Source organism: Hyla sarda, chromosome 3, assembly GCF_029499605.1.
Source record: "Hyla sarda isolate aHylSar1 chromosome 3, aHylSar1.hap1, whole genome shotgun sequence".
In the NCBI taxonomy this organism is placed as follows: domain Eukaryota; kingdom Metazoa; phylum Chordata; class Amphibia; order Anura; family Hylidae; genus Hyla; species Hyla sarda.
Genome location: NC_079191.1, coordinates 57142193 through 57164122, shown reverse-complemented (window position 1 = coordinate 57164122; position 21930 = coordinate 57142193).

Below are 21930 nucleotides of genomic sequence, written 5' to 3'. Positions count from 1 at the left end.
AATATGTCACGAAAAAACTATCTCAGATTTACATAATTCAGTAAAAGCATGTCAAAGTTATTACAACCTTATTACAACAAAATGACACATGCCAGATTTGAAAAATTGGGCTTGGTGACAGATGTTATTTGGGGCCCCCTAAGGCAGTGGTGTTGCGACCGGGGTGCGGGGGGTGCAGTACGCACCGGGTGACACCAGCCTGGAGGGGTGACACCACGTCCGCCAGCACCTCCTCCCCCTCCTAAATCACTTGCAGAGTTAGAGTGACATCTTCAGCAGCAAAAGCAACAACCCCCCGTCCTCAACACGTCCTCACCAGCGGCGCCACTACACAACCACATTCCTCCCCCCCCCCCCTCCGCTGTTGTCCGGTGACTGGGGTGCATCTGACCCCTGTAATGTACTATCAGGGAAAATGGGGTTGCTGAGAGGCTCTGGAGGGTGCCACTGGCAGGAGGATGATCCTCCTTATGTATGATGAGGGTGCTACTGATCAATGATGGGGGTGCGGCACCCCCATCATCCATCAGCGGGATCAACCTCCTGGATGATGGCGGGTGCCACTGGCAGGAGGATGATCCTCCTTATGTATGATGAGGGTGCTACTGATGAATGATGGGGGTGCTTCACTCCCCATCATTCATCAGCGGGATCATCCTCCTGCCTGTAGCACCCCCATCATCCATCAGCAGGATCATCCTCCTGCAAGTAGCACCCCCATCATCCATCAGCAGATCATCCTCCTGGATGATGGGGATGCCACTGGCAGGAGGATGATCCTCCTTATGTATGATGAGGGTGCTACTGATGAATGATGGGGGTGCTGCACCCCCATCATCCATCAGCGAAATCATCCTCCTGGATAATGGAGGGTGCCACTGGCAGGAGGATGATCCTCCTTATGTATGATGAGGGTGCTACTGATGAATGATGGGGGTGCTGCACCCCAATCACCCATCAGCAGGATCATCCTCCTACCAGTAGCACCCCCATCATCCATAAGCAGATGATCCTCCTGGATGATGGGGGTGCTACTGGCAGGAGGATTATCCTGCGAATGTATGATGGGGGTGCTACAGCCGGGGGGGGGGGGGAGAAGGGCAGTAGCACCCTCATCATCCATTGGGAGGATCATCCTTCTGCCAGTAGCACCCCCACCATCCCGGATGATGGGGGTGCCACTGCCAGGAGTATTATCCTGCTGATGTATGATGGGGGTGCTACTGATGTATGATGATGGTGCTACTGATGTATGATGGAGGTGCCACTGGCAGGAGGATGATCCTCCTTATGTATGATGAGGGTGCTACTGATGTATGATAGGGGTGCTGCACCCCCATCATCCATCGGCAGGACCAACAGAGGGTGCAGTTTTTGGCTGTATTTTATTCATTGAGGTACAGTATGTGGCAGTATTTTATTCTGGGTGTTCAGTGTGTGGTAGTAAATTCATAGGGTGCAGTATGTGGCAGAATTATAATAAGTGTTGCTCGCGAATATTCGCAATTCAAATTCTATTCGCGAATATCGCATATTCGCGAATTCGCGAATATTCGCGAGTATAGCACTATATATTCGTAATTACAAATATATATATATTTTTAATCACAATACACATCACAGTGATCATCCCTCTCTGCTTCCAGCTTGTGTGGTGTAAAGAAGGCTCTAATACTACTGTGTGAGACTGGCGTGTGACTTTTCGCATATGCGAAAATTTGCATATGCAAATTTTCGCATATGCGGATTTTAGCTTATGCTAATTTTTGTATATGCTAATTTTCGCATATGCTGATTTTCGCATATGCGAAAATAAAACGCGAATATTACGAATATGCGAATTTAGCAAATATATGACGAATATTCGTCCATATATTCGCAAATATTCGCAAATTCGAATATGGCCTATGCCGCTCAACACTAATCCCCAATAGGCCTATCCCTAGCAATTCTTATCTGGGCAAAACTGTGGCCAATAACAGCGGCGAGACAAGAAATATGTCAGCCAGCATAGCATTATGATCTGCATATTCCTTAAGCAAAGGAAACATCATCATTCGTCCATAAAATTCACTTTCCTGTGGCTCTTCTTTCTTCTTCCCCTGGCGGCTCCCTCAGGCCTCTTCTATCCTCTTCCTCTGCGCTCCGGCATCTGATGACGTCATTCATGCGCTGGAGCGCAGAGGAAGTTCCGTCCTCAGGGTCAATTACTCACCGGAGGTATGCAGAAGCAGGAGACCGCTGTAGTAACACTCCTAAAAAAGTGTCGCTTGGGACCATGGTCCCACCAGGACATATGGTAAGGCCGGCCCTGTATAGCATTGCCGCAATTCAGATGGGCAGCTCAAATCTTCTAGAAGGGGACCACTCTTACAGACTGTAAAGGAGGTTCTTAGCAGGACTCTATGACATCCATTGCTCAATCTGACAGGAGTCGACATGAGCCAGCCCCTTTAAAGTATTTTACTATTTCCCTTTGTAATAAAGTACACCGATTAGAGAAGCATAAATTACCTTTCATTCTACTGGTAAAAGGAATTATCACTTATCTGAAAATATACACTGCTCAAAAAATAAAGGGAACATTTAAACAACACAATGTAATGGGACATCACACTGTCCACTCAGGAACCAACACTGATTGACAATCAATTTCACATGCTGTTGTGAAAATGGAACAAACAACAGGTGGAAATTATGGGAAATTAGCAAGACACCCCCAACAAAGGAGTGGTTCTGCAAGTGGTGACCACAGACCACTTCTCAGTTCCTATGCCTCTTGGCTGATGTTTTGTTCACTTTTGAATGCTGGTGGTGCCTTCACTCTAGTGGTAGCATGAGATGGAGTCTACAACCCACACAAGTGGCTCAGGTAGTGCAGCTTATCCAGGATGGCACATCAATGCGAGCTGTGGCAAGAAGGTTTGCTGTGTCTGTCAGCGTAGTGTCCAGAGCATGGAGGCACTACCAGGAGACAGGCCAGTACAACAAGAGACATGGAGGAGGCTGTAGGAGGGCAACAACCCAGCAGCAGGACCACCTACTCCGCCTTTGTGCAAGGAGGAGCAGGAGGTGCACTGCCAGAGCCCTGCAAACTGATCTCCAGAAGGCCACAAATGTGCATGTGTCCACTCAAACGGTCAGAAACAGACTCCATGAGGGTGGTATGAGGGCCCGATGTCCACAGGTGGGCATTGTGCTTGCAGCCCAACACCGTACAGGATGTTTGGAATTTGCCACTCCAAGATTGGCAAATTTGCCACTGGCACCCTGTGCTCTTTACAGATGAAAGTTGGTTCACACTGAGCACATGTGAGTCTGGAGATGCCGTGGAGAACGTTCTGCTGCCTGCAACATCCTCCAGCATAACCGGTCTGGCGGTGGGTCAGTAATGGTGTAAAGACGAAAGTATTTCATCCGATTAGTTCATTCATTGAGATCTAGGATGTGTTATCTTAGTGTTCCCTTCATTTTTTTGAGCAATGTACTACTATCTTAAATCAACGTAATTCAGTTTAGTTGTTTTCGCTTTATGTAAATGTTTAATCATAAAACAACCTTACACTGCAGCAATAAAGTCTTAATTTTATGTTAACTGCTCTTGCCCAAAATAATAAGAGTTGTTAAATGGGTATTCCAGCACGTAAAAATTATCCCCTATTGTTGTGGGAGTCATGAGATGTACATACTTTTATTTGTTTTTAACTTCTTTTTTTTCTGACTGTAGTTATTAGAGATTAGCAAATTTAAAAAAAAATTAGATTCTGCCTATTCACCAAATTTTAAGAAAAAATTTAGTTCGGTCCGAATTTATTTGCGGCAAATCTCTATTAAAAATGCCTATTTCTGACCTACAGAGAGCCTCTATAGGGGTGTAGAACACTTTGCCTTGCTGTAACACATATAGGGTGTTTGCTGGGTTAGTGAAATAATACTGTTATTCAGTATGACATGCAGATTAGAGGCATCGCTATTAGAATCATTGTCGCAGAGCGGCACAATGACAGAGCCTGGAGTTGGCATCAGTATGAGGAGACAATTTAGTGGCTGAATGACAAATCGTGGAGGTGGGGGCAGCATGAGGAGACCATATAGTGGCTGAATGACACAGCCTGGAGTTGGCAGCAGCAAGAGGAGACCATATAGTTGCTGAATGAGACAGCCTGGAGGTGGCAGCAGCATGAAGAGAACATATGGTGGCAGTATGAGACTGCCTGGAGCTGGCATCGGAATGAGGAGAACATAAGGAGGCAGAATGAGACAGCCTAGAGCTGGCATCAGCATGAGGAGAACGTATGGTGGCAGTATGAGACAGCCTGGAGCTGGCATCAGCATGAGGAGAGCATATGGTGGCAGTATGAGACAGCCTGGAGCTGGCTTTAGCATGAGGAGAACATATGGTGGCAGCATCAGGAGTCCTGAAAGTGACCCAGTGACATAGAGGGGCGGTGGGTGGCAATACCAGTACCCGGAGATAAAGGTGGGTGAAAAAAGGAGAACTTGGCATCAGATTTGTGGCATCAGGCTTGTGTCTGGATCAGAATAGTAGCTAAGGCAGGTAGGCAGAAGAAAATGGTCTCTTTTGTTAAAGTGTTAGTGTGCACAAGTAAGTATTGAGGATATGCATTACATAAAACTTAAGTAAGTATTGAGGATATGCATTGCGTAAAACTTAACTTTTAATAATATTTTCAGGATAAAATATATGTACCCAAAATATATGTACCCAATAAATACCACATTCCACCTACACCACCAAGTATTGATGTGATGCAAAGACCTCTAAAAGGTGGAAGGGAACAACGTATGGTCCATTGTAACCGGTGGGGGTAAAAACTTCCCCTGTAAGGCCCTACTCTGGCATTATTAATTCCCTTCTTGGAATGTGTTACTCGCCCTAAAAAGGGCGGCCCCACACAGAAACCTCTTCCTATTTCCACCTACAAACACTGCCATTTCCCAGGGTTTTTAAGTGGAAATAGGGATGGGTTCCTTTGTGGGGCCGACCTACAAAATGGTACACCACTTAGATGTACGTACGTGGTATGCATTTATGAGGGGAGTACAACACTCCAGTACACTTAAAACAGTATTTGTCTACAACACCAGCAGGTGTGTACTTTTGGCTGGCCTTTCACAGTAACTAGGCCCTTAGGACTTTAACAGGAACAAAATGGTAGACCACTTAGATCAGTGGTTCTCAACCTTTTTGGTGACTGTACCCCCAAAGGCTCAGAGTATGTCCATGGAAAAAAGGCGTGTTCTTACCTTTGTACTAATGCAATACTTAATCCCCTTGTGCTATCATTCCCCCTCCATCTTAATCCCCTTGTGCTATTCTTCCCCCTCCATCTTAATCCCCTTGTGCCATTATTCCCCCTCCCTCTGATCCCCTTTTAGCATTATTCCCCCCTCCATCTTAATCCCTTTGTGCCATTATTATCCGATATTTTCCGAAATGCAGGGGGAATAATGGCACAAGGGGATTGAGATAGAGGGGGAATAATGGCACGAGGGGATTAAGATGGAGGGGGGAATAACGGCACAAGGGGATTAAGATGGAGGGGGGAATAATGGCACAAGGGATAAAGATGGAGGGGGGAATAATGGCACAAGGGATTAAGATGGAGGGGGAATAATAGCACAAGGAGATTAAAAAGTATCAGTTATGATGTAACCAGCTAAAAGTTGCTGGATGCCTTAGCTCCGTGTGATTCTTTACGTGACTTTTTCTATGTAAGGATCGCCCATACATTGATGTATGTAATAAACCTATTACCTTGATGATATCGGGAGTCTGACTGATCTCTGAGAGAAAGTTTCCTGACAACTATCCATAGCTTCATGCATTGTTCATGGGGGCACTAGAGATACACGAGCATTGTACTCTAGTATCTATGGTACTCTCATAAACAATGCGTGAAGCGTGTGCATGCAGCATGGCCCTGTTCTGGAGATTGTGGGGGGTCTGTGATCAGACACTTAGCCCCTATCCTATAGATTAGTGCTGAAATATGAACTGCGGGAATAGCTGGATCCTACATACCATGAACTTGTGGGCTTAGTGCTAGCCCCAGGGAGCCATATATTTGGTGAATGATCCATTCTGGTGAGGTCACCTTACTGTGGTGAGATTCACTATGTGATAAAATGTTGCACTAAGAACATCAAGTTTTTTAAAGCAGTAATGCAATTCATAATGATTCATATATAACTTAGCATTTGCAGTGTGCAAATGTGTTTTCATTTGTGTTGCAGCCATGCAGCGTGCACCTACTTAGTTGTGTTGCAGTTGTTTTGGATGTTCTGGACAATTTATTTTTGTTTTCTATTTCCTTATGCACCAATGTCACTGGAATTGGTCATCTGCTGTTATATCCCTCCTATACTAAAAAAAGAAATAAGCACAGACATAGATTCTTTACTGTAAGAGCAGTGAGACTATGGAAATCTCTGGCAGAGAAAGTCTTCATGGTGACCTCAATAAAAGAGATCAAAAGGAGCCTGCCATGTTTCTGGAGAGTAATACCATTACAGGTTATGTATAATAGATTTATAGGGACAGAACGCTGATACAGGGTTTTATTCTGATGCATTTTGGATTCGGGAAGACATTTTTCCCCTGGTATGGGGCAAATGGCATCAGCCTCATAAGAGTTTTTTTGTTTCCTTCTGAATCAACAAAGTAGGGACACAGTAGGGTTATAGGTTGAACCTGATGGACTCTGGTCTTTTTTCAACCTTATGAACTATTGAAATATGTGTTTTAACACATTAGTTGGGGCACCAACATTGTAATCAGCTGCAGTTTTCTCCACCTGTTCATCAGAACTGTTCAGACTTTTTACTTCCACAGTATCCCCACAGCTCAGTCATACCATTCTCACTATACTCTTAATGAGAACCTATCAACAAACTAACTATACAAAATGAACTCACACTATGTCCCCCTAACTGCACCTAACACCCCCCCCCCCCCACCTGCTCTTTTTAAGAGCTTTAAAAGGCTCGGTTACTTACCAGTATCCTTGCTCACACAGTGTGAGGTGCCAGCAGGAGGACGTGAGCATGCCCCGGCAGGCGCTATGTCACTGAAGCCTGCTGAGGGAGACCGCTTCCACCCTCACTTCAGGCTTCAATGAGGAGGAGCAGCGGCCGAGAGGCTGCTCTCTCACCCAACCCGCTGTCCACTCACATTCCCTGTGACTGTGACCCCTGCTGTCCGCTCACAGCGCAGTGAGTAGCCGCAGTGAGTGACCATGGGGAGTGGGGGTGAAGAGGTGAGAGTAGCAGCAGGGCTGGGGCTGTGAGAGCTAGACAGCTGCTTTGACTGGCAGCAGTCAGCAGGGTGAGAGCAAGGTAGCCGCTGGGTTAAAGCAAGCCAGTCTTCCTAGACAGTTGAGCTGCAGCCCCCCCCCCCCCCCCACAACCAATAGCAGGGAGAAAGTTTGTGCGGCTCAGCCAATCACGCCAAGTGTGCTGACTGACCATTTACTTCACTACTCCGGCTGCAGTCTGAGATTTCGGACTCATGCCAGGCCAGCATGAGTTTGAAATCTAGTGGCTGGTTTATGTAAATAGACCCCTAGTGGTGGGTTTTACAAAATGAAATTACACATGTAAATATATATATTTTTTTTAAATCAAATATTTATTAGGAAATTGTTAGGAAAGGCTTAATGTGCAACATAATAAAACTTTATTTCATGACAGGTACTCTTTAAAAACTGATGCCCAAGGATAAAATTGTTATTTTGCGAAATCCTAACTCTAGCTAGGTTGATATGTTGAGAAGTTTATATGCCTCTACGGAAGTAAAGTTTTAACACTCTGTTACAACATAGGTTATAATACTGATAAATAACTAGTATCATCATCTAGTATCATCTCCTTCGCCAATACATACAATTGATCACTGAATAACACTTTTATATAATCCTCTACACTCCATGATTTTTCCCGTTGAATACAGTACTTGTGTTTTTTTTTTTTTGTTTAGGACTTGACACTTGACCATCTTAAGTTTTCTGTCCTGCTAATTGATTTCTTCCTTGGTCTACTTGAATTTTTTTATTTTATAAGTTAATTTTGTGTACACCTGCACCATATTTTACACAGAGCTAAATGGGAACAACCAACATCTTTTACAAAACAATGTTGGACTACTGTCTTGAAAAAGATTTATAATAATTTCCATGAATACAATTAACAATTCTCTTGTTGTAGCCATCTTTTTTTCAGTTAGCCTACTTCCAAAGCTCTGTAAGGTCTGTAAAGGGAACCAAGCATCAGATTTTACCATATATAATGCTTGGCAATGCATTATATATGGTAAAATCTTCATCTTCACCATCACTGGGGATGCCCTTGCCCACAGGGATGGTGAGGACATGAAGTTTGAAATTGTCCCCTGCTATATTTACCTAGTCTTGCTGCTCCGGCCGTAGTGATGTCCCCTCAGCATGATTAAGAGACTGCCTCTGCTCTGTTCAGTCTACTTAGGGGGCAGAGCAACGCCATCAATCACGTGGAGGGGGTGTCATTACGGCCAGAGCAGTGGGACTAGGTATGTATAGCTTCCCACTCAGGGGACTACTTACGGGGGACAGTTTCAACCTTCATATCCTCTCCATCATGGCGGGCAGGAACATCCACCAGGAAAGTTGAGTACAAAAAGAAAAGGTGTTTATTCAAAAAACGTGTAAGGCAATGTTTCGGCTGGCTCACCCGCCATTTTCAAGCAACAAATGACACACTGTGATAGTTATATAAAGGGTACACAACTGTTAACAATCAATTACAAAATTGGTGTACAAATAAGTGAAAAATACATGAGATGCAATAAATACAGGGTGGGCCATTTATATGGACACATCTTAATAAAATGGAAATGGTTGGTGATATTAACTTTCTGTTTGTGGCACACTAGTATATGTGAGGGGGGAAACTTTTCAAGATGGGTGGTGACCATGGCGGCCATATTGAAGTTGGCCATTTTTAATCCAACTTTTGTTTTTTCAATAGGAAGAGGGTCATGTGACATATTAAACTTATTGGGAATTTCACAAGAAAAACAATGATGTGCTTGGTTTTAACATAACTTTATTCTTTCATGAGTTATTTACACGTTTCTGACCACTTATAAAATGTGTTCAATGTGCTGCCCATTGTGTTGGATTGTCAATGCAACCCTCTTCTCCCACTCTTCACACACTGATAGCAACACCGCAGGAGAAATGCCAGCACAGGCTTCCAGTATCCGTAGTTTCAGGTGCTGCAGAATGGACAAAACAAAAATTGGAACAGGACCCTCAGTTTACGCAGAAGATTTTGTTCAGTGATGAGGCAAACTTTTATGTGAATGGTGAAGTTAACAAACAAAACCACCGCTATTGGTCTGACACTAACCCCCATTGGATAGATCCCTCCAAGACTGTTGGAACACAAAAATTGATGGTATGGTGTGGTATATGGGGTACAAAGATAGTGAGGCCATTCTTCATCAATGAAAACCTCAAGGCCACTGGATATGCAAAATTGCTACATGATGATGTGTTTCCCTCTTTATGTACTGAATCTGGTACGTTCCCTGAGTTTTTCCAGCAAGGTGGTGCACCAGGTCAGGTCCGAGCATTTCTAGATGAACAGTTTCCTGGAAAGTGGATTGATCATCGTGGGCCAGTTGAATGGCCCCCAAGGTCTCCCGATCTGACCCCTTTAGACTTTTATCTTTGGGGTCATCTGAAGGCAATTGTCTATGCTGTGAAGATACGAGATGTGCAGCGCCTGAAACTACGGATACTGGAAACCTGTGCTAGCATTTCTCCTGCGGTGTTGCTATCAGTGTGTAAAGAGTGGGAGAAGAGAGTTGCATTGACAATCCAACACAATGGGCAGCACATTGAACACATTTTATAAGTGGTCAGAAACTTGTAAATAATTCATGAAAGAATAAAGTTACGTTAAAACCAAGCACATCATTGTTTTTCTTGTGAAATTCCATATAAGTTTGATGTGTCACATGACCCTCTTCCTATTGAAAAAACAAAAGTTGGATTCAAAAAGGCCAACTTCAAAATGGCCACCATGGTCACCACCCATCTTGAAAAGTTTCCCTCCCTCACATATACTAATGTGCCACAAACAGAAAGTTAATATCACCAACCATTCCCATTTTATTAAGGTGTATCCATATAAATGGCCCACCCTGTATATCCATAAAAAGTGTATAGGACCCATATGTACATAAGATGTGTAGTCCGCAAGGCGGACCACCATCCGATGTACACCTGTGTTTACAGTATAAAGTGCATAATGTTAAATACATAGTGCGAGTGCACAGGTGCAGATTAAAAACATAATCAACTGGGCGGGGAGATGAATTCACTCACCATAAGCCGATACATATCGCGCCACGAGGACGGCATTGTCAGGGTGACAACATACGCCAGAACACAGAAGCCGGAAGGTACAGCCCTGCAGGGAAGTCATGTGACAATATGTGTATAGCGCCGTAGCGCATGCGCAGAGCAATTAGGAGAGACATTGTCAGCCATCTTAGTTGTCGGCACACCTTTACACTTAGTTACACAGCGCACGGCAGTCTTCAGTGTCCAAACAAGCGCAAGGCATAACCAGGCTGTGGCGAAACCCCATCTCAGCCTAGCAGCCTATACCTCCTACTTTCCAGAGCACCAGTGTCCCTGGTGACACTGGGTTTCGGGGGCGCTATAGAGCACCATATGAAGAAGTGCAGCCTTTTTCTTCAGTGTTAACCGGGTGGCTATCTTGTAAACAGGATGACTTAATGATGGAATGAATTTCTTGTATTAATGTTCTCACTGTTGTTGGCGTGTGTTGTACAATAAAGAAATTAAACCTGAAATTAAGAAAAAATGAATATAAAAAGATTGTTAAATTATACACAGGTATAGCCAGCAAAATACAGTCTAAAGGATTAATTGTTATATATATCATGTGTCACATGAAAATCTACGTTGAGACCATAAGGTCTCAAAGTGTTCAATTCATATATCCACCATAGTTCTTTATGTTTTAACATAGCCGTCCGGTTACCTTCCGACTTGGGTAATGGTACATGATCAATTAACATACATTTTAAGTCCTTCTCACAGTGTCCAAGTTCGTTAAAATGGCTAGGAACTGCCAGATCAGTACATTTTTTACTAATAGAATAACGGTGTTGGTTCAATCTTGTGTTTACATCAAGTGTAGTCTCCCCTACATACAATAAATTGCATGGGCATTGCAGAATGTAAACGACATGGTTGGAGTTACATGTTAAATAAAATCGGTTCAAATATTTTTTGCCTGTTTTAGGGTGTATAAATTCTTTACCTTTCATCAAGTATGTGCAATTAATGCAAGAGCAGCAAGGAAAAGATCCCTTGTTGGGTACTGTCAAATATCTTTGTTTGGGTTTGGCAATTGACACGTCAAATTTCCCTAATCTGTCCCTTAAGTTTGTCGCCCTGTGGTAAGACATGAGTGGAGGGTTAGTAAGTTCAGGTATATGTGACAGTCCAGTACTTAATACCTGCCAGTGTTTCCTGACTATGTTTGCTATCTTGTGTGAAGCTCCTGAATAGGTGTTACGCCGAGCGCTCCGGGTCCCCGCTCCTCCCCGGAGCGCTCGCTTCACTCTCCCCGCGGCAGCGCTCCGGTCACGTCCTCTGACCCGGGGCGCTGCGATTCCGCTGTCAGCCGGGATGCGATTCGCGATGCGGGTAGCGCCCGCTCGCGATGCGCACCCCGGCTCCCCTACCTGACTCGCTCTCCGTCTGTTCTGTCCCGGCGCGCGCGGCCCCGCTCCCTAGGGCGCGCGCGCGCCGGGTCTCTGCGATTTAAAGGGCCACTGCGCCGCTGATTGGCGCAGTGGTTCCAATTAGTGTGTTCACCTGTGCACTTCCCTATATCACCTCACTTCCCCTGCACTCCCTTGCCGGATCTTGTTGCCTTAGTGCCAGTGAAAGCGTTCCTTGTGTGTTCCTTGCCTGTGTTTCCAGACCTTCTGCCGTTGCCCCTGACTACGATCCTTGCTGCCTGCCCCGACCTTCTGCTACGTCCGACCTTGCTTTTGCCTACTCCCTTGTACCGCGCCTATCTTCAGCAGCCAGAGAGGTGAGCCGTTGCTAGTGGATACGACCTGGTCACTACCGCCGCAGCAAGACCATCCCGCTTTGCGGCGGGCTCTGGTGAAAACCAGTAGTGGCTTAGAACCGGTCCACTAGCACGGTCCACGCCAATCCCTCTCTGGCACAGAGGATCCACTACCTGCCAGCCGGCATCGTGACAGTAGATCCGGCCATGGATCCCGCTGAAGTTCCTCTGCCAGTTGTCGCTGACCTCACCACGGTGGTCGCCCAGCAGTCACAACAGATAGCGCAACAAGGCCAACAGCTGTCTCAACTGACCGTTATGCTACAACAGTTACTACCACAGCTTCAGCAGTCATCTCCTCCGCCAGCTCCTGCACCTCCTCCGCAGCGAGTGGCCGCTCCTGGGATACGCTTATCCTTGCCGGATAAATTTGATGGGGACTCTAAGTTTTGCCGTGGCTTTCTTTCCCAATGTTCCCTGCATCTGGAGATGATGTCGGACCTGTTTCCCACTGAAAGGTCTAAGGTGGCTTTCGTAGTCAGCCTTCTGTCCGGAAAAGCCCTGTCATGGGCCACACCGCTCTGGGACCGCAATGACCCCGTCACTGCCTCTGTACACTCCTTCTTCTCGGAAATCCGAAGTGTCTTTGAGGAACCTGCCCGAGCCTCTTCTGCTGAGACTGCCCTGTTGAACCTGGTCCAGGGTAATTCTTCCGTTGGCGAGTATGCCGTACAATTCCGTACTCTTGCTTCAGAATTGTCCTGGAATAATGAGGCCCTCTGCGCGACCTTCAAAAAAGGCCTATCCAGCAACATTAAAGATGTTCTGGCCGCACGAGAAATTCCTGCTAATCTACATGAACTTATTCACCTAGCCACTCGCATTGACATGCGTTTTTCCGAAAGGCGTCAGGAACTCCGCCAAGATATGGACTCTGTTCGCACGAGGCGTTTCTTCTCCTCGGCTCCTCTCTCCTCTGGTCCCCTGCAATCTGTTCCTGTGCCTCCCGCCGTGGAGGCTATGCAGGTCGACCGGTCTCGCCTGACACCTCAAGAGAGGACACGACGCCGTATGGAGAACCTCTGCCTGTACTGTGCTAGTACCGAACACTTCCTGAGAGATTGTCCTATCCGTCCTCCCCGCCTGGAAAGACGTACGCTGACTCCGCACAAACGTGAGACAGTCCTTGATGTCTACTCTGCTTCTCCACGTCTTACTGTGCCTGTGCGGATGTCTGCCTCTGCCTTCTCCTTCTCTACAGTGGCCTTCTTGGACTCTGGATCTGCAGGAAATTTTATTTTGGCCTCTCTCGTCAACAGGTTCAACATCCCGGTGACCAGTCTCGCCAGACCCCTCTACATCAATTGTGTAAATAATGAAAGATTGGACTGTACCATACGTTTCCGCACGGAGCCCCTTCTTTTGAGCATCGGATCTCATCATGAGAGGATTGAACTTTTGGTCCTCCCCAATTGCACCTCGGAAATTCTCCTTGGACTTCCCTGGCTTCAACTTCATTCCCCTACCCTGGATTGGTCCACTGGGGAGATCAAGAGTTGGGGGTCCTCTTGTTCCAAGAACTGTCTAAAACCGGTTCCCAGTAACCCTTGCCGTAACTCTGTGGTTCCTCCAGTAACCGGTCTCCCTAAGGCCTATATGGACTTCGCGGATGTTTTCTGCAAAAAACAAGCTGAGACTCTACCTCCTCACAGGCCTTATGATTGCCCTATCGACCTCCTCCCGGGTACTACTCCACCCCGGGGCAGAATTTATCCTCTCTCTGCCCCAGAGACTCTTGCCATGTCCGAATACGTCCAGGAGAATCTAAAAAAGGGCTTTATCCGTAAATCCTCCTCTCCTGCCGGAGCCGGATTTTTCTTTGTGTCCAAAAAAGATGGCTCCCTACGTCCTTGCATTGACTACCGCGGTCTTAATAAAATCACGGTTAAGAACCGCTACCCCTTACCCCTCATCTCTGAACTCTTTGATCGCCTCCAAGGTGCCCACATCTTCACTAAATTGGACTTAAGAGGCGCCTATAACCTCATCCGCATCAGAGAGGGGGACGAGTGGAAAACGGCATTTAACACCAGAGATGGACACTTTGAGTATCTGGTCATGCCCTTTGGACTGTGCAACGCCCCTGCCGTCTTCCAAGACTTTGTCAATGAAATTTTTCGTGATCTGTTATACTCCTGTGTTGTTGTATATCTGGACGATATCCTAATTTTTTCTGCCAATCTAGAAGAACACCGCCAGCATGTCCGTATGGTTCTTCAGAGACTTCGTGACAACCAACTCTATGCCAAAATTGAGAAATGTCTGTTTGAATGCCAATCTCTTCCTTTTCTAGGATATTTGGTCTCTGGCCAGGGACTACAGATGGATCCAGACAAACTCTCTGCCGTCTTAGATTGGCCACGCCCCTCCGGACTCCGTGCTATCCAACGCTTTTTGGGGTTCGCCAATTATTACAGGCAATTTATTCCACATTTTTCTACCATTGTGGCTCCTATCGTGGCTTTAACCAAAAAAAATGCTGATCCCAAGTCCTGGCCTCCTCAAGCAGAAGACGCCTTTAAACGACTCAAGTCTGCCTTTTCTTCGGCTCCCGTCCTCTCCAGACCTGACCCTTCCAAACCCTTCCTATTGGAGGTTGATGCCTCCTCAGTGGGAGCTGGAGCTGTTCTTCTACAAAAAAATTCTTCCGGGCATGCTGTCACTTGTGGTTTTTTCTCTAGGACCTTCTCTCCAGCGGAGAGGAACTACTCCATCGGGGATCGAGAGCTTCTAGCCATTAAATTAGCACTTGAGGAATGGAGGCATCTGCTGGAGGGATCAAGTTCTCCTGTTATTATCTACACCGACCACAAGAACCTCTCCTACCTCCAGTCTGCCCAACGGCTGAATCCTCGCCAGGCCCGGTGGTCTCTGTTCTTTGCCCGATTTAATTTTGAGATTCACTTTCGTCCTGCCGATAAGAACATTAGGGCCGATGCTCTCTCTCGTTCCTCGGATGCCTCAGAAGTTGAACTCTCTCCGCAACACATCATTCCACCTGACTGCCTGATCTCCACTTCTCCTGCCTCCATCAGGCAGACTCCTCCAGGAAAGACCTTTGTTTCTCCTCGCCAACGCCTCGGAATCCTCAAATGGGGTCACTCCTCCCATCTCGCAGGTCATGCGGGTATCAAGAAATCTGTGCAACTCATCTCCCGCTTCTATTGGTGGCCGACTCTGGAGACGGATGTTGTGGACTTTGTGCGAGCCTGCACTATCTGTGCCCGGGATAAGACTCCTCGCCAGAAGCCCGCTGGTTTTCTTCATCCTCTGCCTGTCCCCGAACAGCCTTGGTCTCTGATTGGTATGGATTTTATTACTGATTTACCCCCTTCCCGTGGCAACACTGTTATTTGGGTGGTCGTTGATCGATTCTCCAAAATGGCACATTTCATCCCTCTTCCTGGTCTTCCTTCTGCGCCTCAGTTGGCTAAACAATTTTTTGTACACATTTTTCGTCTTCACGGGTTGCCTACGCAGATTGTCTCGGATAGAGGCGTCCAATTCGTGTCTAAATTCTGGAGGGCTCTCTGTAAACAACTCAAGATTAAATTAAATTTTTCTTCTGCATATCATCCCCAGTCCAATGGACAAGTAGAAAGGATTAACCAGATCTTGGGTGATTATTTGCGACATTTTGTTTCCTCCCGCCAGGATGACTGGGCAGATCTCCTCCCATGGGCCGAATTCTCGTATAACTTCAGGGTCTCTGAGTCTTCCTCCAAATCCCCATTTTTCGTGGTGTACGGCCGTCACCCTCTTCCCCCCCCTCCCTACTCCCTTGCCCTCTGGTCTGCCCGCTGTGGATGAAATTTCTCGTGACCTTTCCATCATATGGAGAGAGACCCAAAATTCTCTCTTACAGGCTTCATCACGCATGAAGAAGTTCGCGGATAAGAAAAGAAGAGCTCCCCCCGTTTTTTCCCCTGGAGACAAGGTATGGCTCTCCGCTAAATATGTCCGCTTCCGTGTCCCTAGCTACAAGTTGGGACCACGCTATCTTGGTCCTTTCAAAATTTTGTGTCAAATTAATCCTGTCTCTTATAAACTTCTTCTTCCTCCCTCTCTTCGTATCCCTAATGCCTTTCACGTCTCTCTTCTCAAACCACTCATCCTCAACCGTTTTTCTCCCAAATCTGTTCCTCCCACTCCTGTTTCCGGCTCCTCGGACATCTTCTCGGTCAAAGAAATTTTAGCTGCCAAAAAGGTCAGAGGGAAAAATTTTTTTTTAGTGGACTGGGAGGGTTGTGGTCCTGAAGAGAGATCCTGGGAACCTGAGGACAACATCCTAGACAAAAGTCTGCTCCTCAGGTTCTCAGGCTCTAAGAAGAGGGGGAGACCCAAGGGGGGGGGGTACTGTTACGCCGAGCGCTCCGGGTCCCCGCTCCTCCCCGGAGCGCTCGCTTCACTCTCCTCGCGGCAGCGCTCCGGTCACGTCCTCTGACCCGGGGCGCTGCGATTCCGCTGTCAGCCGGGATGCGATTCGCGATGCGGGTAGCGCCCGCTCGCGATGCGCACCCCGGCTCCCCTACCTGACTCGCTCTCCGTCTGTTCTGTCCCGGCGCGCGCGGCCCCGCTCCCTAGGGCGCGCGCGCGCCGGGTCTCTGCGATTTAAAGGGCCACTGCGCCGCTGATTGGCGCAGTGGTTCCAATTAGTGTGTTCACCTGTGCACTTCCCTATATCACCTCACTTCCCCTGCACTCCCTTGCCGGATCTTGTTGCCTTAGTGCCAGTGAAAGCGTTCCTTGTGTGTTCCTTGCCTGTGTTTCCAGACCTTCTGCCGTTGCCCCTGACTACGATCCTTGCTGCCTGCCCCGACCTTCTGCTACGTCCGACCTTGCTTTTGCCTACTCCCTTGTACCGCGCCTATCTTCAGCAGCCAGAGAGGTGAGCCGTTGCTAGTGGATACGACCTGGTCACTACCGCCGCAGCAAGACCATCCCGCTTTGCGGCGGGCTCTGGTGAAAACCAGTAGTGGCTTAGAACCGGTCCACTAGCACGGTCCACGCCAATCCCTCTCTGGCACAGAGGATCCACTACCTGCCAGCCGGCATCGTGACAATAGGTAGTCACAAATGCAATCCTGTTGTCATGTTTTTTCGTCATGTTAGTCCGTAATAGTTGATGTCTTTCCAGGATTTGCACCTTATTTTTACATGTAGTTACCAATGACCGGGGATAACCCCTATTGATAAAGTTGATACACATCTGATCTAATGCATGCTCTATGTTGTCCTCATTGCTAACAATTCTTTTAGCTCGCATCCTTTGGCTAGTCGGCAGTGATCGCAACATACTACGTGCATGTTGACTGTCAAACCGTAGTATGGAATTAGCATCAGTTGGTTTGGTGTAAATATTAAAAAACCTATAGATACGCCACTACAGCGTATAGGGTAAACCCACCAAGAATAAAAATGTATATAATAAAATAAATAAAAAATATATATTAATCTGATAAATCAATAACCATCAAGTTTGAAGAAATATAGTTTTATTTTACAAAAAATGCATATATCATACACAAGCAGAAAAGATTGATAATAATATATAGCTATATAACATACATAAAAATAATAATCATTAGCACAATTTGATAATGTATGTAATTATTAAAAAAATTATTATATATATATATATATATATATGTAAATAAATGAACTTAAAAAATGCTAAAGATGGCAGGGACGGGAAAAGGATGTAAAAAAGAAAGGCGTAAATGTGGGGGTCAACTGATCACCAATGGATCATAAAAACACCTGTTGCTATAAAATACGTGCAATGTGACACTCTATTTAAAGCATAAAAAATGTGTTTAACCTTGGAAATATAAGTATGCATAAAGTGCAATGTGCAACACAGAAATATAAGTGTGTACAATGGATGTAAAAAAGCAGTGCAAGAAAACAAAAAATAAGGTGCTATAAGTGAAGGTGTCAGAATGTAAATACTTGACCCCACATGTAAAAAGAAGGTAGGTTCCACGTCCCTGCAATCACCTCCAACGCGTTTCACCGTGACCGGCTTTATCAAGCCGGTCACGGTGAAACGCGTTGGAGGTGATTGCAGGGACGTGGAACCTACCTTCTTTTTACATGTGGGGTCAAGTATTTACATTCTGACACCTTCACTTTTAGCACCTTATTTTTTGTTTTCTTGCACTGCTTTTTTACATCCATTGTACACACTTATATTTCTGTGTTGCACATTGCACTTTATGCATACTTATATTTCCAAGGTTAAACACATTTTTTATGCTTTAAATAGAGTGTCACATTGCACGTATTTTATAGCAACAGGTGTTTTCATGATCCATTGGTGATCAGTTGACCCCCACATTTACGCCTTTCTTTTTTACATCCTTTTCCCGTCCCTGCCATCTTTTGCATTTTTTAAGTTCATTTATTTACATATATATATATATATATATATATATATATAAAATAATTTTTTAAATAATTATATACATTATCAAATTGCGCTAATGATTATTATTTTTATGTATGTTATATAGCTATATATCATTATCAATCTTTTCTGCTTGTGTATGATATATGCATTTTTTGTAAAATAAAACTATATTTATTCAAACTTGATGGTTATTGATTTATCAGATTAATATATATTTTTTATTTATTTTATTATATACATTTTTATTCTTGGTGGGTTTACCCTATACGCTGTAGTGGCGTATCTATAGGTTTTTTAGTGGTTGTTTTGGTTTTTCCCCAAATTTTATTTAGACCACAGTATATAGGACTTCTTTTTAGGTTGTTGGTGTAAATATTAGTCATAAGAATCTGATCACGAATAATGACAGTGGTGTCAAGAGACTGTACATTAGTGATATTTGTATTTTTCCAGTATTTGTTTTAGTTTACAAAGTAAATCTATATTTTCTTTGACTTGATCTAAAAAAAAAACATAACTATATTTAATTTAAATAATTAGCTTTTTGTGTTCGAGGTATGTTTTATTAATCCATAATGTTCAGCTGTTAAAGAAGTATTGTTCTGTATCATATCTGTGATTTGTATGTTTGCTATGAAGTAATAAAGCTGAGAGTACATCCTTTAAGTGTTGGGATTTTGTGAAGGTTGTTAGATTAGCAAACTGTTCACACTTTAGTGTTTCAAAAGTAGTTAAGCTATTTGTCAGAATTGGAGAATTTTCTCCTTACAGAGAGCATTGAAAGCAAGTTCATGTCCTGCATTAAGTTTATTAGTGCCGAAAGAAGCGCATTGTCATCTTGTGTCCGCTTCTAAGCCACCAACCAAGAGTCTTTGTGTTTTATCGATCTCATAGGATGAAATAGTTTAGATTCGTTTAACAATGAAAAGAAAATCTCTTTAAATTTCTTAGAGCTCTGCTTGTTTTACTGCAGAAAAACCACAGTAGCGCTGTATAGTTGCGCTGCTACATATCTGCTATTATTAATGCTTATTAATATCCCAGTTAACTAGTGACGTGTACTGGTGGTGCTCAGCCCATTCGCCACCCTTCCCAGAAACGATAGGTGCGTGCTTAAATGAATGAAGGTCCACAATAGAGATGAACTTGAACTTGCATAAACTTTACTGAGGTACTTGCGGTACATCCAATTAACAGCAACAGTTTTAGCAATACAGCCTCTATACAGCACGGCAGTGATTGACAGATGCTGAGGACCATTGACTTATCCAAAGGATTATTAGAATTAGGATTAGTGCAGAGATCCGTCCGTATTTAGGGGAATATTTAGGTCCGGTGATCTTGCGGAGTTAACAGGGATTGAGATAACTCACAGTTTTGTAAAGATGGCCGTTGCCGCAAGGCTTGGGCCTAGCCACTGCTGATGACAACTGCGCAGATCCTCCTTCATCAGCAGCCCACGAGGAAAGAGACAGAGTAATGGCCTCAGCTCCCTTATATGGGCAGGGGCAGGGCCGTTCTGGATTGGTCCGGGTCAGCTGTCACTCACCGTTTCAATGCATGGTGGGCGATCACCTGACTTCCTCCAAAGGTCCTTGAACCAGAAAACCATAGAGTTTTGGAACGCATCACGTGACCCGCAGATCCTGCGACACCACAACAAGGTAAGTACATTTTATTTACATATTTACACATTGAATCTGAATAATTTTAACTATTAAACTGGTGACATTGAGCTAACTATTGATGAGGATCCCACCGGTACCTAGGGACTCTGACTTTGGGGACCTCACCACAAGGTAACGGATTCAATCCGGTACCTGGATACCACAAACCCCCTTACTTAAAACAAGTGGACCCTGACGCCTGTCCCCTAAGGCAGAGGGACTAGGGCAGGTAGAACAGGATTGCTAACTAGACAGAATCTATATCTTGACAAACTTTTATACACATTAGGTATTTTTAAACCTACTAAATCCTAGTAGACACTTATAAAGGCTTCCATGACATTTATGAAGCTATCTGGATAATTATGAAGCTATTTAGACCTTTAGTTTCTAGCTTCTTAGACATTTTAATTTAGCTTACTATACATTTTAAAGCGTACTAGACAATTAGGCAGCTATCTGACATTTAGTTGCTAGCTCCTAAAACATTTTGTTTTAGCTCTCTTACACATTTTATGAGGCTAACTAGACATTAGTACAGCTCTCTATACATCTAGCTTCAAGCTGACTAAACATTTTGGAATCTCTCCCATTTTTTTTTCTTTTCGCCAACAATGAGTTACCTGTTAGTACACGAAAGGTATACTGGCTAGCCGGAAGCTAGGTCACAGTAAGTTTGGCTGCTAGGGTCTATCGGCTACACGCTACTTACCCCTAGAGCACATCAAAATAACCTACCTAGGTTACCTTTAGAACTACGTGTTTAATTCTATACTCACAAGAGCACCTACTGGCCAGGTATAGCATCTCGCACACGTAATACAGAAAAGAGAAATATGTGTGTACCTAACCGTGGCAGGAATTGGGTATCAATAGGCTACAATACCTAAGTGTTTCTTGAATGTGAGATACATTTTGTTTTTGTGTATGTACTGAAGTAGACTGAAGTAGTACATCTAAGTGAGTAGTCTAAAGTACTATGTGTGCAAGTACTATCTTAAGGGTAAGTTACCCTGTTATTTTTGTTGAGACAGGTGCTAGCGACTAAAAACAATGTCACTCTCGTAGAAGCCAAGAGAGTCACCCATTGAGCAACTACTAAAACACCTTTTAGCATTTTTATACCTTTGTATGTACATGTGTACAAGTATTATTTACATTTTTGTGTTTGGTGTACACGTGCATACAGCGGGCAATTTTCTGTGTACAACCTTTACTTACTTTTTATGTACACAGACATGAAGCTATTTTTCTTGTGTACAAGAACCTAATACATCTTTATGATACATTTATTAACACTCCAAGGTTCAGGAGCATACACCTGATAAGTGCAACATTTAGCAGAGAGTCCTATAAATATAAGGTTATGTACATAAAATGGACGTGTAAGGATCTGCAGTCCACCTACACTAGGAGTCAATGGGAAACACGGCTTTACCACAATCAGCCGGGCACAAAACTTACGAATCTCCTACTGGCTAGGAGTCTCTTGACCTAATGGTCAGGCACAAAGCTTGATGGTTACATTGCTGAACTTAAAACTGGAACAATCTTAGCACAGTCCTGCTAGGCACATGTCTTGAACTTTGTTACTGTAAAACAAAAGTGATTAGCACAGAAAAGCAATAAACATTACTTTACAGTCCTTCAAAAGACATTTCTTCTGAATCT